A 14,340-nucleotide genomic window follows, 5' to 3' on the forward strand; every position below is an offset into this window, starting at 1 on the left:
CTCTCGGGTTGCAGACTGGGTGTGGGAGGAGGGGGACATTTGAGCTGGTGATGGCTGCTTTTCCCTCTGTGCTAGCCTGGCATTTTCTCCTTATACCTGGAGCTGGAATTATATCACACCAGGGCAGTTATTTAGCTTATACATCACATGGGTATAAGCGAATGGTCATTAATATAAACAATGTAAAAACAAGACAGAAACACCTCTTCGTGAAAGCTTGTTGGTCTGCAAAAATATGATGGAAACAGAAAACAATACTGGATGGAGTTCAGCTCACACCAAGAAAACAGAAGCAGGCCTCTAAATCTGCGGAGAGACTAGAGAAAGAAACATAGATGCGGCTGATGACGGAGTGAATGTCATCTGTACCCTCAAGTTTTCTTCTTTGTCCTGGTCACTCTCACCCATCTGTCACACCCCCACCCCCATGTCCAGCAAACATTCTAGGCACTGTATTTTCATCAATGCATTTGATTCCCATCATAATCTCTCTGGAAAATACCAGCAACCCCATTTGACAGATGTAGAAACTGAGGCTCCAAGAAATTACACAGCTTTCCTGAGCAACTGGAACTCAAGCACATGCAGTCTGGCTTTGTGACCTGGTTGAGTCCAGTTCTACAGACTGGAGGGAAAACTCCGTGCGTTGGAACCACCAAGGGACATGGGTGGAGCGGGCAGGGAAAAGGAAAGCTTTGAAAGCTATCCTGACCTGGGGCTGAGAATTTGCAAAGAGGAAAGGAAGAGAGGACCCATGTTAGTCCTAAAGAATTTGTGAGGGACAGTGAAAGGAGCAGGAAGTGGGAGAAAGAGGCAAAGAAGTCATCTTTGCCCTGCTGAGCCTTGGTGACTGCATCGAATGGTCCAGGGCTTTTCTAACCAACCTCACTGTGTGCCCCGGGGTTCTGCAGCACCATCTAGTGCACTAGGACCTCTCTGCACAACCATGATAAGGGGATAGGGTGCTGAGATGGCTTGGGGTTCTTTCTTAAATCCTGTGACACTTGGACACCTAATGGGTCTGTTCACATAGAACTTCCAATGCCATTCTTTCTCCATGACCTTGAATCTGCTCTTAGACGACATGACCTGGGACAGCATGATATGGCATGCGTGGCATCCTGAAGGAAGAAAGATTTCCCTCCAGGAGCTGAACTACACAATCGATACACATTGTTTAGAGCCAGGATGAGCCGACTCATCATGCTGAACATAGTAATCTGATTGAGGATAATAACACAGCCAAAGGAATAATATTCCATTTAAGGTAATGTCGAGAGAAAGCTGAGGGGAGAAAGCCAATTTTGCATTCCATACCTATTTTGAAGTCTTGCTAAGCACTGCCCTAGGACATGAACAAATTCCACCCCTGACTTCGTGGGTCCCAGGGCAGGGTGAAGAGGCCATCTGAAGACAACCAAGGAAAGAAGTCACCTGAGTCGGGGCATCCGTAGGCCATCCTCATTCTTCCTCCTGCCACCTTCCCTTCTCAAGCTTGCAAGTCAGGTGACCTGCACCCATCTAACTTGCAAAGGATTCTCCAGAACTCTTAGGAGCCACCCCATAGTCACTGGATTCTTTTCTCTCCAAGATAGGAACAATTAACCTCAAGACAGCCCACCAGCTGCTAGACTCTGTGGACCAGAGGTGGTGTGACAGAGTCCACGCTTTTTTCTCTCTTCCTTTGGGGCTCTTGACCCTCCAGTCCACATGAAGCTGCTACCTTCTCTTTGCACAAGCTTCACAGGTGCGTCTGGGTGGGCACATCATGCTGACCTTCCCTAACCCCAGTTTGCACATTGAAAGGTGTTGCTGATGGCAGAGTCCCGAGCTCTCAGCACTGAGGAACTCGAACGGTTCCTGGACTGGATCTGTTCTCACTGAGTTTACTTGGGCAAAGAGTGATGGCAGACAGCTTTCTCTCCAGTAGATGCTGTGGACCAATCTTACCAGATAACATTAAGCCCCCCATAGCAACTCACATGCTCTTTCTAATTCCTTCTCAACGTGAAATTTCACTGTGTTTTGAGTTCTCATGGGCTGGTCAGGCTGGCTCCAGGGCGTTGAACTTTGCCACAGTCACTCATATGGTAAGTTAACTAGTAAGTTAACATTCTAGCTGTCCAAATCTCCACTGTGAGCTTGGGTGGCATGGACTACATGGGCGAGATCAACGCTCATCAATTCAATGACATTGTATATATGAGTCTCATCCATGACAGCCGCACAACTTTCCTCTAATTCCCCCAGGTCAGCCGTGGCAATTGTTTTCCATTTAAAACTTCCACAACAGCAACCTTGGAAGGCCTCTATGACGATCAAAGATAATGCCAAGCATCCAGCAGGTAGGTACTCGCACCCGGTAGACAATAGCATGGGAGTGATAACTGCTAGTGTTACTCACTTGTGTTTGAAGATACCTAAGCACACATGTGTTGAATCATGCCTAAAGGGGAAACAAATAACTTCTTTCTATAATAACCAGGCGAGAGGGGTGGGCAAGATTCTTTCTCTTTCTCCCAATGGCTGTGTCCAGCCCGATTCCCTAGTTGACTGTTGTTCTACCAAATTATACCCAGGTACCACTTGTTTTAAGGTGGTATGCATTTATGATTAACTTAATTAATATCTAACACTCTGGGAAGCACAGGCCATGTTTCAACCCTGCAGGTGTGAAGGTTTAATGTCCCTGTGGATACACAAGATCAGGAAAGATCTCAGCCATGTTCTTATGAACACCTCCGCAGCATCCATCAATGCCTGAAGCAGCAGGGTCTTCAGGGCTCCGATTGCCACTCACAGAAAGCAGTATACAATCCAGGGTACACATACACACATTCACCCACGGTGACCCACACATGTATGACCCACACAGAAACCTCATAAAACAATATGGCTCTGGTCTGAATATGGTTTATCCTCTTCAGAATTCATCTTGAAATTTAGTCCCGATTGTGAATTTGTAAAGGGTAGAAATTCAGCATTTCAGAAGTTGGGCCTTTGGGAATGGATTCAATTCCCACCAGTTCATCAGGGTGGGGTTGCCATGACTAAGCACTGCCGGCCTTATAAGAATAGAAATCAGAACATACGTGTTTCCTCTGTCTCCTGCTGTGTGATAGTCTGACCTTCCTGGAACTCTGCTGGGGAACAGGCCATCACCAAATGAGCCCATGGCTGTGACAAGAACAGTGATCTACACACTCTTGTGATTTACCTAGTCTGTGGCATCCTGTGATTGGCACTAGCCAAAAGACTGGCAAATACCCTTACCACACAGACTGAGCTTACATTCCTGTCCTTTGAGGGGCTAGGGCAGAGAGAAAGTAAAAGGCAGCTTTGTGAGGACACCTGTGTGTACATATATGTAAATATATGTGCATATTTGTATGTAGATGCATGTGTGTGTTTGTGTGGATGCACATGGAGGCTGGAGGACAACTTGTGGTGTGGTCTTCAGGAATGGTGTCCATCTTCTTTGGAACAAGGTCTTCCATTGGTCTGGGTTCATTAATTAGGCTAGGCTGTCTGTCCAATCAGCCCTCGGTATCATCCTGCCTCCGCCTCCCCTGCACTGGGATTACAAATGTGGTCTACGATATCTAGCGTTTTTCGTGGTGTCCTACGGTTTGAATTCAGGTCCTTGCACTTCCAAGAGAAATGGTTTACACACTGATCCATCCCTCAGGCTCTTAATTTTTTTTTTAATATTGAGAGCCTCTAAATTAGTGGTTCTTAGCCCGTGGGTCACAATCCCTTTGGGGGTTACATATCAGATGTCCTGCATATCAGATATTTATATCATGATTTATAACAGTAGTAAAATTACAGTTATGAAGTAGAAATAAAATAATTCTATGGTTGGGGGTCATCACAACATGAGGAACTGTATTAAAGGGTCACAGCATTAGGAAGGTTGAGAACAAGTGCTCTAAATCAATTTGAAACCCAAGAAGTACTGAAGCTGTCATGTTCTTATACACAGGGGTCCAGTGACATTGTGTTGTGGACGCAACCCTTTTGGTTACAGTGTTTTCATTTTGCAAGTCCTGAGAGTGATTGGTCACTATTTTTGTTTCTATTTTTTGATACTTTGGATAACAGATAATGATGTAATGTAGCTTAAATATTATTTTACATGAAACATACAAAGGTTTATTTTATGTATGTGTATGACTGTGTGTGTGTATGTGCCTAAGTGAGTGCAGAAGAGGGCATTGGGTCCTCTGGAGCTTGAGTTACAGCCTGTTGTGAGCCACCTGATGTGAATACCAAGAGCACAGTCTTAACCACTGAACCATCTCTTCAGGCCCAAGAACGGTGTTTTTATTGCCCAAAGATTTCTGAGAAACTGGTCTGTTGAGTTTGACCCCGTAGAGGGTGATAATGGTTATGATGATGTGGACAGTGACTGCACTTTGCTCTATTAAGGGATCATTGTAAAACTACAAATACTGCCCTCAAACCTAGCACCAAGGTGTATCCCATGAGAGAGGAATGGTGATCCTCGTACATTGTTATCCTGGGTCCACAGACCCATTGTGTAGATCCATCATGAGTAGAAGACTCAGGCCTACCTGAGACCCAGGCTACCATGTCACCATTTTCCAACCATGCATCCTTGAGCACATAATCTAATCCTTTTAAACTTTCACCTTTGTCTGTGGTGAGGGTATCATCCCAAATCATGGGTCCTTTGAAAGGGTTATATGAGATCACATTATATGCACAGACTCATTGTGAAGACCACTTCCCACAGTCCACAGAACATCCTTATCTCCCAAGTTCCTTTCAATGTTTTGAAGTTTTAAAATCTGAACCAGATATTCAGTGATGCCATGGAAGACAGACTCTCTTCTTTAATCCTTTTCACTCTTGGAAACATTGAATTGATTATATTTGATTCAAGACACTCTCCCATCATTGGTCCATGGGTAATCTGCTTTTGCTCATTTGGATAATTAATCATTTTTAGTAATACCATAAGCGTCCAGGTAGTCAAACCCTCTATTAAACACTAGGACCTTGACAATAGGCATCTCATGGTGAGTCGTTGGTTCCCGTTTTCCTTTTCTTCCACTCAACCACTTTACCTCTTGTCTCACTCTATCGAACGTATTTGTTTTCCTCCTTCATTCTTCAAAACCCAGAAAAGCTTCTACATTGAGTGAGTAGGATTACAGCCCATGCTGAGCTAAACTGCAATTCTATCCTGGTTGAGTTCACCGATGATTTAGCCTGGTTCTTCCGTCCCTGGCAGACAGACACATGGGTTGGAGGACCAGGATGTTTTAGGGAATCAGGATGTGCAACTTCTCATAGGACAGAATAATGATCATCTGAAGTGGTGTAGGCATGTCCTAGAATTCTTGTGTTGGAAAACAAATCCTCTAAATCAGAAGTCATTGGGAGGAAATTAAGATTAGATGTGACTATAGCCGGGCGGTGGTGGCAAACGCCCTTAATCCCAGCACTCGGGAGGCAGAGGCAGGCGGATCTCTGTGAGTTCTAGGCCAGCCTGGTCTACAAAGTGAGTTCCAGGAAAGGCGCAAAGCTACACAGAGAAACCCTGTCTTGAAAAACCAAAAACAAAAAACAGATGTGGCTATAAAAGAGAGACTCCAAGGTAGTGTGAGTGACTTCCTAAGAGACTTAAGCTAGCAGTTCCCTTTCTGGCCATGTCATCCTCTCTGCCACATTATGATACAAGAAGCCTTGCCAGACACTGAGCTGATGTATGCACCACAAGCTTGGACTTTCCAACCTCCAGAGCAATGGATCAAATGAACCTCTTTGTTTATAAGTCCCTGGAGTCAGGTACTGGAGCAACAGAAGACAACCGAGACAGTCTTCCTTCCGTCTTGTTCTGGTTGTGTGCTCATCCTGTGCCATCGTCGGGAAAACAGCATATGGGAGCTGGTGAGAGATGGGACCCAGCACATGGTAACTTGTCTCTGTTTTAGTTCTCAGAAGCTCCGTGGAAGCTCTTCCAAGCAGCGCGGTCCTTGGCTGAAGCGTGCTCTATGTGTCGGGTTTGTTCTAGCAGCTTCTGGACACAAGGCTCAGCTGAGAGATCTGGGATAGTCACAAGCTGGTGTGGCAGGACTCTGTGACGTGATTCTCTTGCATCAAAGGGATAGAAATCCTTCCTCAGAAGTTTTTCGCTGCAATAAGACAGTTCACTTGTGCCTTCTTGCTCCCCATTTCTCCTTCCCCTTCTCCATCATCCCGTTCTGTTTTCCCTGGGGTTGAAGAATGCTTATGTAATCTCTCTTCATGGACAGTTAGCTTTTCATTATCCACACTGTGGCATTAAAAAGGCCTATATAAAGTTCTTCTGCTGTCAGACACATTATCTAGCACCAGCCCATCTCTGACCTCTCCAGTATGTGTTCAAAAAGCAAGTACATATAAACTCATTAGAAAATTAGTGAAAGCATGTGTGCAAACACATGCATTTCAAAGTTGTTCATGAATTTGGAATTATCAGAATCACCACTCTCATTTCTCAGGATACTAATAAAATTTTTATTTGAAGACTATTAAATTGTTCTTTAGCTTTCTCTTTTCTGAGATAAATCATCTCATTTTTCTCTATATGTAACAAGAAACACTCACCCCCATCCCACCCCTGGTCCACACATTATAGGTTGCAATAAACCCTGTCGAAGAAATTGATCCTGCAGAAGCGCAAGAAAAATGAATTCCAAAACTCCTGCCAAGTGTGGCCGAGGACAGATGACGACATTCTCCTTAGCAAGATAGCAGAGATATCAAAAGAAGCTCAGGGAGAGACTGGGAGTTAAATTGGCTACCACGTTTGATGTGATAAGGAGGAGAAATGTAAGTAGTAGGCTCTGGGATTGGGGAGAAGGACAGGGAGAGAGAATGAACATGATAGGGCTGCAAGCTAGGGCCTGAGGTAGCAGCTGGCAACATGGAATGTCCCAGAGCGCCCATCCCTGAAGCTTTTCACACTGTGATAGCTATAATTACACTTCATTTAAGTTGTTCCCTGCTCCAAGTTGTGCCAAAATCTTCATCCTTCGTCATCAAACTCTCACTACAAGTGTCTCCCTCTGACAATCTACGGTAGTGGGTGGGGTACTGGGAATGGCTATCGGACCTCAGCATCTGTAATCTTAGGTGTTTTTAGAGAGATGGGGATGATGTTGTTTATGTCTTATTATGATGAGGACATTTGGAGCCTGGAAAGAGTGTGAAAACTACCAAAGCACAAAGGAAGGGCGTTCAAGCTAATGAAATAGCCTCTGAAGAAAAGCATGTTGGTACACACCCATGAACCCAGTAAGTACACAGTAAACTGAGGCAGCAGGCTCATGGGTTTGTAACCAACCTGGGTTATATAGTGAATGTCACAAAGTGGGCGGTGGAGTTAGGAGGGAGGAGACGCCTCTGTGTAGGGCGCTGGGTTGAACGTGGTTGAACACAGTCATAGGAAGCAGTGGGAAGTGGAGGGCTAAGTGCACCCTTCTTTGAGTTTGCCAGTCGGTTTGAACTCTGTACTCCTTCACACACCTAACACCTAATAATGCCTTGAAAACAATCAGATGTCTAACAAGCTATAATGGTTGTTGAGATCTAAACAGGAAAGAGAACTCCATGGCTGAGAAAACCCTAACTAATTCAATAGTGAAGTTTGAGTCCTATTTCTTGTAGATGCCAAATGCTGTTGCCTTGGAATCAATTTTGTTTTTATGATTCACCTCCAAATTGTTCCAAGAACTAAGGGAACCGGCTATACTAGAGGATTACCCATTCTTGGGCATCTCGGCCCCAGTCCAGAACAAGTCCAGGGGATGCCTGATTGCTGCCCTTAGCATCCCTAAGACTTAAGGGCACTCTTCAGTGCCTGAAGAGTTTCCTAGGAGGAGAGACACCGCTACTGGAGCCACGTTGTCACAAGCCCAGAGTGAGCTGAGTGCCTGGAAATTCCCCTGGTGATGCTTTTTACCAATGGCTGGTGTATGCAGGATGACATCCACCTGTCCTGCTATGATCAGGGGAGCTCTGAGGTGTCACCTACCTTGCACCTATGTAGATACACACACACTCACACATGCACACATACATGTGTACGTATACTCACACAAATAATAATAAATAAATAATAAAAATAATTCATTTCAAAAAGATCTTAAAGCTTATCGTTCTTTTATGCGTAACTGTATCTTTCTTTAACATTTCTTTGTATTCAGTAGTTAAAATAGAAATAGTTTTTTTAACCTGGGTCAACTGCCTAGATCTATATTTTATTACAATTATTTATTTATTTACCATGTATGTGCATAAATTGAGGATAAAAAGAATGATTGCAAAACATTTAATCCTAGCTTATTTTCTGATAGTACAGATGAGGGGCAATCTAAACATATACCATATAAACATATACCATAAAACATAAAATGCAGGCAAAGCCCCTATCAGGACAGCTATGGCTAGTCTCAGGTGACGGGGGCACATCCTTGGTTTGTCAGGCTGCCGTCAATCAGTACTTTCTGTGTACTGTACCCATGTAGCAGGCAGTACCAGCGCAGGTTAGAGGGCCTGAGTCGTCAGAGCAAAAGGTTAAGGAGAGACTCTCGGGGGCTCTCAGGTCACCAGGGGCCTGATGAACCAGTCTGGAAACTGAGGACGTTGTGGGGAACAGAGAAGCAGGAAGAACAGCGGACACCAGTGCCAAGCATGGTCTAATCAAGTTATCCCTGCCTGTGCTGTGGAGTACCCCGTGGTTTCTTTGCGGCACTCAGTTTTCAAAATCACATCTGAGATCATCCAATTTTCTGAATATTTTCCAAGTCAATCTGAGTTCAGATGAAGATATAATGAAAAAAGAAAACTGTAGAACAATATTTTTCATAAGCACAGATGCAAAAATCCCCAATATAATATTAGCAAAGACAATCCAATAATGTCTAAAAAGAATTACATATTATAATCAAATGGGATTTACCCCAGATCTGAAAGGCTTGTTCACCATTTGAAAATCAATTACTATAATCCATCCTATCAACAGGCTAAAGATGATACATTTTGTTATAACTGATGAAACCATATGGACACATCCTTCACGTCTATAAAAATTACATTATCATATCAATACATATAGGAAAAAGCATCTGGCAAAATGAAACACTTAATCACATTTTAAAACTCTTGGAATATTAGGAAATGCAGAAAATCCCTCTTCTTCATAAAGAATATCTACAAAACCCAATGGCTAGCATATTGCTTGATGGTGAGAAGCTAGACGTTTCCTGCTAAGGGAGTGAGGCAAGGCTTGCCCTCTCGCCACGGTTCTTTCACGTTTTCCTGGAAATCCTTCCTAGTCAAATAAGATAAGAAAAGGGAATAGAAGGTAGGTAGTTTGGTAAAGAAGAAATAAAAGTGAACTTATAGATGACATGATTATTGGTATAGGAAATCCAAATGAACTGGAGAAAAAAAAAAACATGCCTAGAACTAATGATATTGTAGCAAATTGTATCCTGATGGGTCAAAGGGTTGTATCTAGTGTCCACTGCTTTCTTATATATGAGACATGGTCAAGTAAAATTTGAAGTTAAACACATTTGCCTAAGTGGAATCACTATGTAACAGAGCAGACAAAGCCCCAACGACACAGCTGTCACCACCAAATGAGACCTTTTGTTCCAGGAATGGGTTACATTTAATTACGTTGTTGCGAGCCCCGTGGAAAACCCCCATAGCTATTGCCAAGGCTATTGGTTGCTCTCCACAAACTGATGGCAAACTCTGTTCTTGAAGACAGCACCCATATAACCCACTAAACACGGAGAAGTCAAGCCGGGGCCTACGTAGAGCCTTCAACCCTCCTGACTAGTGTTCATGGTACTTTGCATGCTTCCAGAGGAGAAAGTAAACCCACATCCAGCTACAAACTCTTTGCTCTACAGCGGCGACCCGTCTGCAAGATACACTGGCACAATAGTGGCACAGAAGTTGTGGGGGTCACCAACCACAACCTGACGGTGTTTAAGGCCCACTCCATGAGATGGAAGCTGTGTCTGATGCTGCTAGGATGGCCAAGAACCCGAGACTAGATAAACCATGGACCTAAGGGAAAACCAAATGTCACTGCTCTGCTGAAGTAACGTAGCCATAAAATGACTCCTAATGACATTCTCATAGACTCACAGATCAAAGCCTTGCCCTCAGCCACTTGATCACCCTCTTGTAGTAGATGGGAACACACACAGATACCACCACTGGACAATGTGCAGAAAGTGAGAGATCTTGGAACACTCAGTCCTAAATGGGGTGTCTCCATCAAATCCCCCCCCCTCAGGGTTCAAGGAACTCAGCAGAAGACGAAGCAGAAAGATTGTAAAGAGCCAGTGGGGATGGAAGACACTAAAGAAACAAGGTCTTCTAGACAGAGCAGGACAGAACACATATGAACTCAGAGACTGTGACAGCATGTACAGGCATGCACAGGTCTAAGTCAGACAAGATCCGCGTGCTGGAGGGAGAGGAGGACACAAGCCCTCGTTCCTAAGTCAGAAGCCATCTGCAGTTGCCAACCACTCACAAAGGAAAAATTAGTATTCTCCAATGGAGTCTCACTGAATCTACAAGCAACACATCAGGGCATGCCCCCGCCCAGCAGTAGGTGGCCAACACCAAACATTATGGTAATTTTGGAGGGTTTTATGTACTTGCTACTTTTGTTGTTGTTTATGTGTTTGTTTGTTTGTTTGTTTTTGTCTCATAATGCTTTGTCTGGGCATTATTTTGTTTTTAACTTTACAGGTCTTTTGCTTAAACATAATGACTTCCATTTTGTGTTTTTTATGGAATTTTGTGTATGTGTGAATTTGTGTGTCTCTGAACTTATCTGTGTTTCTTGTCCTTTTTCATTGGCTCTTTTTCTTCTGTTTGTTTGTTTTATCCTATTCCAGTTGGTTGGTTTTAAATTCTATATTATTTGTTTATTTATTCCCATGCCTGTTTGTTTTCTTGTGAGAGAGAGAGAAAGAGTGTGAATTTGGGAGGGTGGAAAGGTGAGGAGGTAGGGAGGATCTGAGAGAAGTTGGGCGTGGGAAAACCGTGATCAGAATATTTTATGAAAAACATTTTCAATTAAAAAATTGCCAGGCAATAATGGTGCATACTTTTAATTCCAGTACTCAGGAGGCAGAGGCAGGTGGATCTCTGAGTTCAAGGCAGCTTGGTCTACAGAGTGAGTTCCAGGACAGCCAGGGCTACACAGAGAAACCCTATCTTGAAAAAAAAATGCCATTTTTTCTCACATGTTCAAAGTAAATAAGTCAACAAAATGCATACATCTTTATGAAGAAAACCGATGAAAGAAATGAGAGCAGAACTAGATGGAAGCTTTCTGCACTCATGGACAAGATGACCCAGATTGTCAAAATAGCCAACTGGGCTCTCTTTCCCTCGACCCTCACCCTCCATTTCCCCCACTCATGTCCAGGCTGTTCATGAAGATCTCATCCATTTCTCCATCATTGGGCGATCCCCGTGTCTTTCTTGGGGTCCTGTTTTCCAGGTAGCCTCCCTGGTGATATGAGTAGCAGTCCAGTCATCCTTGTTCCACATCTAGTATCCTCCTATGAGTGAGTACATACCATCTTTGTCTTTCTGAGTCTGGGTTACCTCACTCAGGATGATTTTTTCTAGATCCATCCATTTGCCTGCAAACCTCATGATGTCATTGTTTTTCTCTGCTGAGTAGTATTCCATTGTGTATATGTACCACATTTTATTTATCCATTCTTCAGTTGAAGGGCATCTAGGTTGTTTCCAGGTTCTGGCTATTACAACCAATGCTGATATGAACATAGCTGAGCAAGTGCTCTTGTGGTGTGGTTGAGCATTCCTTGGGTATATGCCCAAAAGTGGTATAGCTGGATCTTGGGGGAGATTGATTCCCAATTTTCTAAGAAAGTGCCATATTGATTTCCAAAGTGGTTGTACAAGCTTGCATTCCCACCAGCAGTGGAGGAGAGTTCCCCTAGCTCCACATCCTCTCCAGCATAAGGTATCTTCAGTGAAGGTCAAGGGTCGAGGGAAATAGAGCTTGGGGGAGCGGGAGATCCCAGCTGGATCAACAACAGAGAAGGAGAACAAGGAATAGGAGACCATGGTAAATGAAGACCACATGAGAATAGGAAGAAGCAAAGTGCTAGAGAGGCCCACAGAAATCCACAAAGATACCCCCACAATAGACTGCTGGCAATGGTCGAGAGACAGCCCGAACTGACCTACTCTGGTGATGGGATGGCCAAACACCCTAATTGTCGTGCTAGAAACCCCATCCAACGACTGAGGGATCTGGATGCAAAGATCCTTGGCTAGGCCCCAGGTGGAGCTCTGGGAGTCCAATTAGTGAGAAAGAGGAGGGTTTATATGAGCGAGAATTGTTGAGACCAAGGTTGGATAAAGCACAAGGACAAATAGCCAAACGAACGGAAACACACGAACTATGAACCAATGGCTGAGAGGCCCCCAACTGGATCAGGCCCTCTGAATGGGTGAGACAGTTGATTGGCTTGATCTGTTTGGGAGGCATCCAGGCAGTGGGACCGGGTCCTGTGCTCATTGCATGAGTTGACTGTTTGAAATCTGGGGCTTATGCAGGGTTGTTTGGCTCGGCCTGGGAGGAGGGGCCTGGACCTGCCTGGACTGAGTCTACCAGGTTGATCTCAGTCCTCGGGGAAGGCTTTGGCCTGGAGGAGGTGGGAATGGGGGGTGGGCTGGGGGAAAGGTGAGGGGGCAGGAGGAGGGAGAACAAGGGAATCCATGGCTGATACGTAGAACTGAATTATATTGTAAAATAAAATAAAATTTATACAAATATAAAAGAAAAAAATAGCCAACTGGGAAACAGGAGTCACTGTATTCTGTCAAAATCGCCATAGTTTAGTGGATAACAACAAATCAGTCCCAAAGTTTGAACAAAGAGGCCAAAGAAGAAGAGTGGTCAACACAATGTTGTCAGCGAGGTCAAGTTGAGAGACTGCATTATACCTTTAGTTTACTATAAAGCCATTATAATTAAGACAGTGAAAGGAGGGATAGATGAATTGAACAAATCAGTTTGGAAAGCTGGTCAACTGACTTCCAAAAAAGGCTGGAAGATACGCAATGAGCAAAGAAGATACCAGACCAACGACTAGCCACACGCCAAACAAACACCATGTAGACAGCATCTTCCATCCTTTACAGAAACTCATTTGAAATGGATAGTCCACCTAAACACAGAACACAAACCTGACATCGCATATAAACCTTCTGACCTGCAAGGGTACAATTTACTATAGCATCTTTTATTCTAGGCATGCTTTTTTCTGGTTCATTTGGTTTTTCTGCACAAAGACTGCTTATATAAGTATCAACTATTTTGAAACTACAGACTAGTGATTGTCCTTCAACATGTCATACGGACAGTGACTTTCTGAGTAGGACTCACGGAGCACAGGAAATAAGATCAACAACTGAAAAATGGGATTCCCAAAACTAACCCTCAATGGAGTAAAGAAGCAGAGAAACATCTTTTCCAGCTGTACCTCCAACCGAGGACTAATATCTAGAATATACAAAGTACTAAAAAAAAAAAAAAATCAAGCAAGCTGCAATCATTTTCTCCTTTAAACACTCTCTGTGGGCATATGTACATGCATATATATGTATGTGTCCACACATGGACAGAGCTGGGACTTGAACCTAGAGCCGCACATATGGCAGGTACTCTACCACCATCCTACACCCTCGGCCCCCACTTCCACATTATCTGAATCTATTTCTCTTTCTTTAAATCATGCATTACACTTCTGGTTCTTTTCTTTTCTTGGGTAAGGATCTCATGATGTAGGCCTGACTGGCCTGAAATTTGCTATGTAGACCAAACTAACCTTGCTTCTGTCTTCTGAGTGCTGGGATTAAAGGCATGTGCCACCATGCCTGATTTAAAGCACACATTACTTTTATAATCAAAACTAAATTATATTTTATACTTATATGTATATTATAATTAACATTTAATGCAGCAATGACCAAAAGAGAGAAACCCAAACTGATGTATTAATAATAAAGCCTTGCCATGCATGCCTCTTGGGAGTTTTTGGTTGTTTTCTGTTCCTATGAAGAAGAAATGATGCCTCTTTGTTAGTATAAGACACATAAACGTGTTCCCTACAGCCTTGTACTGATTCTATTACTAGTTTTGAATCTCCCTTGTCCCTTTCCAGTCACCTCCCAGGTCCCACCTACTCTGGCCTTCAACTCATCCTCTCCACTGAGAAGAAATCTGAGGAGGCTTCCAAATCCTTATCC

Source organism: Peromyscus eremicus, chromosome 5 (assembly GCF_949786415.1).
Source record: "Peromyscus eremicus chromosome 5, PerEre_H2_v1, whole genome shotgun sequence".
Classification (NCBI taxonomy): Eukaryota; Metazoa; Chordata; class Mammalia; order Rodentia; family Cricetidae; genus Peromyscus; species Peromyscus eremicus.